A 3,907-nucleotide genomic window follows, 5' to 3' on the forward strand; every position below is an offset into this window, starting at 1 on the left:
CAGAAAAGCCAACGGCTATAATGCCATTTGTGGCGGCCTTTGCCGCTAGAAAATCCAACGGTACAATCAGTTGTGACGGCCTAAGCGGCCACAAACGCTAGTTGTATTGGGCCTCCTTTGTGGCGGCCTTTGCAGCCACAAATGCCACGGGCGCATTCCTTTGTGGCGGCCTTTGCAGCCACAAATGCCACTTGTCCCGTCTGCCTTTGTGACGGATTTGGCCCTCACAAAATTGATTTTTTGTGGCTGTAAAAGCCCTCACAAAATCCTTAAATATTTAACTGGATTTTGTGGCTGCCTAAGCCCTCACAAAATCACAATGTTGTGATTTTGTGAGGGCTTAGGCAGCCACAAAATCCAGTTAAATATTTAAGGATTTTGTGAGGGCTTTTACAGCCACAAAAAATCAATTTTGTGAGGGCCAAATCCGTCACAAAGGGTAGTGGTATATCTGATATTTATTTTGCATCAATTAACAGAGGTAAAGTGTCTAGACCTACAAATGAGTTTATTTAACCTTAGACAAATCAAAGGAGCAACAAATAACTTTGATTTGCCAATAAGATTGGAGAAGAAGGATTTGGTCCAGTATACAAGGTACTATTATCAATAATGCTAGCAATACTATTTTCAACACACTCTCTTTTATTAGTTAAAATTCACATGGGTCCCAACAAATTTAAATAGGATCCACACAATTTGGTGGCATCCATGTGAATTTCAATCAATAGAAGAGTGTGGGTTGAAATATGTGTATTAGAGAGTGTGTTGCTAACTCCTTAATATAACAAATTATATCTTGGTTGTCACATATTTATTACAATTTTAAGTATTGTTTAGTGAAAAATCATTTTCAACTTTTAATAACTATATATAGCATTCTTCAAAATGCAGGGATGTTTATCAGATGGAACTTTGATAGCAGTGAAGTAACTTGATGCTAAATCAAAGCAAGGGCATCGTGAATTTTTAAATGAAATTGCATGATATCGGCTTTGCAGCACCCTCGTCTTGTTAAACTCTATGGATGTTGTGTAGAGGGAGATCAGTAAATTCTAATATATGAATATCTGGAATAATAGCCTTGCTCGTGCTTTATTCAATAATTCTTTCTATATAGTCAAACTGTGTAAAGTTTTTTTACATTATCAATCAATTGTTACCATTAAATTATTAAAAATATTTGATTTTAATCATATCTAAAAGATGATTTATGATTGGTTGATAATGTAAAAAGTTTTACATCGACAATGCATCAAAGTTAATTTCTTTTAATTTATGTCCATGACTATATATATATAGTAACTTTTTTTTTATTTCTATCTCCTTCACAAATACAAGGCCTGAAGAGCACCAAATAAAATTGGATTGGTCAACAAGATACAAGATTTGTTTTGGTATTGCTAGAGGTTTAGCATATCTCCATGAAGAATCAAGGTTGAAGGTTGTTCATAGGGACATTAAAGCCACTAATGTGTTGCTTGATAAAGATCTTAATCCAAATATATATGATTTTGGTTTGGCCAAACTTGATGAAGAGGAGAACACTAGCACTCGAATAGCTGGAACATAATAAGTTCCTATATTTTAATTTATTTTAAAGCATTTTCTTTCAAAAAAATAATGATTTTCTTTATTTGAATGGCATGATTCAATTAATTAAAAAGAAACAAAACTATAGCTAGGTATAATACAATTGAGCTATTATTAATGCATTGAAACATAGATCGTGTTAGTTTCTAAACTTAATGTAGCTGATAAACTTTTTTTTAATTATGTAGTGGATACATGACTCCAGAATATGCAATGCATGGTTATTTGACTGATAAAGCAGATGTCTATAGTTTTGGAATTGTGGCCTTAGAAATCATACATAGAAAGAACAATACCACTCTTCGACAAAAAGAAGAAGCATTTCATCTTCTTGATTGGGTAAGTACTTTGGTGTTATGTTCATGCCATGCTAACCATGATTAGATAAATAATTAGGTAAAAGAGTGATTATAAAAATAATAGTACTTTGTTTATCTAACTACCTATTTTAGTAGTCCTTTTAGTCTTCCATTTTTAGCTATACGAATTTATCATTTGTCTAAAGAGTGTAAAATTATTGATACTGTGAATTTACTTAGTCAGACTTTACTTATCTTTCGGTTTATTTACCAGGCACATCTCTTAAAAGAGAAAGGTAATCTAATAGAGCTAGTTGATAGAAGATTGGGTACAAATTTCAACAAAGAGGAAGCAATGGTGATGATAAATGTGACCCTCTTATGCACTAATGTGACTTCAAATCTTAGGCATGCTATGTCTTCAGTGGTAAGCATGCTTGAAGGTAAAATAGATATTCAGGAAGTGTTTACAGAGTCAAGTGAGGTATTGGATGAGAAGAAAATTGAAGCAATGAGACAATATTACCAAGAACATAATATTCAAACGGAAGAGCCATAGACTGCTTCATCTTCTTCAGCAAATGATCTTTATTCTGTACACCTAGATTCTTCTTACTTGGAGAAGAGAAGTTAAAGACAATCAAGATAAATTCTGTTTTGATCAGTTATCTTGTAAAATTCTTCTTTTTCTAGTTTCTTATAAACAAGATAATAATGTCACTGCAAATTTTTATTTTTTGTTATTATGAGTGAGTGTAATACATTTTCCTTTGATAATGGTGAGTAACTTGTAATATATGCCAAATTTTGTTTGTTTCAACTATTGATTAAATTTGTAATTGTGTCGCTTATGTTGTATGTAATTATGTAAATTCATTTATTAATTAATTATCATACAATAATAATTTTTTTTTTCAATTTAATTAAATTAAATTCATTCAACTCATTATATTATTTTCCTACTTAAAATATATAGTGTTATAAAGTTAACGAAACAAATTACTAGGAGTGAGCAAGTAACCTTGCCCCTCTTGATTTTCTTCCATTTTCAGAAACTCAAAGAAGTTAGAGAGTTGAGGACAATGTCGTGAAAACACGCTTTGGAACCGCGCTTGAGAGGACCGTTTTTCTATCAAACATAATTAGTAAAATTAAGGCTTTGGTAAGGCAAAACCAGCTACTACTTTATATTATTTATTCTTTTTTCTTCTTTATTCTCTCTTTTCATCTTTCATCTTTCATCTCTATTCTACTACATTACATTATGTTCTTATTTCGATTACTTCATAACATGTTATCAACATAAAACTCTAAGAACACTAAGTCCAATTAATATATATTTTTCATATTTTTTTAATGTCAATCTTCTATGTATCATGTTTCTTTTTTTAATATGTATATTGTTTATTTACTCCTTATGATTTTGGAAGAATTAAATATTCATGGATCTCCAAAGAATCGCAACACTATTTATCGTTTTATATTTTGTTTAGATATGTTATATAGTTTTTGAAAAACTTAAAAATTCAATATTTATTCTTATTATGAATTTCATAAGAATTCAATACTTATGCATTTTTGAAAGTATCAGAAAAAGTGTGCACAAGCATGGTCGCCGATATTCCCATTATGAATTTGTATGTCACATTTTATAGTGATAATTATACAAAATTCTTTGAAGAGTTTAATTTATGTGAGACATACAATTCAAACTATTGAAAAGATAATTTAATCAAAATGAGTAAGTCTCTTTATATGTTCAAATAATCTATATGGACATTGTGTAATATTCTTGTGTGATTATTTGCTAAACGAGGGTATGAAAATGCCATCATTTATCTAAGTATTTTAAAGAAAATATTTGTTTGAGATTACAAAATAATTATTTGAAAAATCTTTTGTAAATTATGAAACTTATATAACAAATGTTCTAAAATAGTTATATATGAACAAGCCAAATCAGTTGTGCACTTTAAATGTTGTAAGGTCATTAATTGTGCACAAATGTCTTTTTA

General features: G+C 30.1%; 1 pseudogene; it reads left to right on the forward strand.

The window, feature by feature from the left end:
- LOC101492526 (probable leucine-rich repeat receptor-like serine/threonine-protein kinase At3g14840) overlaps positions 1 to 2,526 on the forward strand; it is an 11,790-nt pseudogene extending 9,264 nt beyond the window's left edge.
- The last annotated feature ends 1,381 nt before the right edge of the window (positions 2,527 to 3,907 follow it).

The sequence above is a fragment of the Cicer arietinum genome, chromosome 8, assembly GCF_000331145.2.
Source record: "Cicer arietinum cultivar CDC Frontier isolate Library 1 chromosome 8, Cicar.CDCFrontier_v2.0, whole genome shotgun sequence".
Taxonomy (NCBI): domain Eukaryota; kingdom Viridiplantae; phylum Streptophyta; class Magnoliopsida; order Fabales; family Fabaceae; genus Cicer; species Cicer arietinum.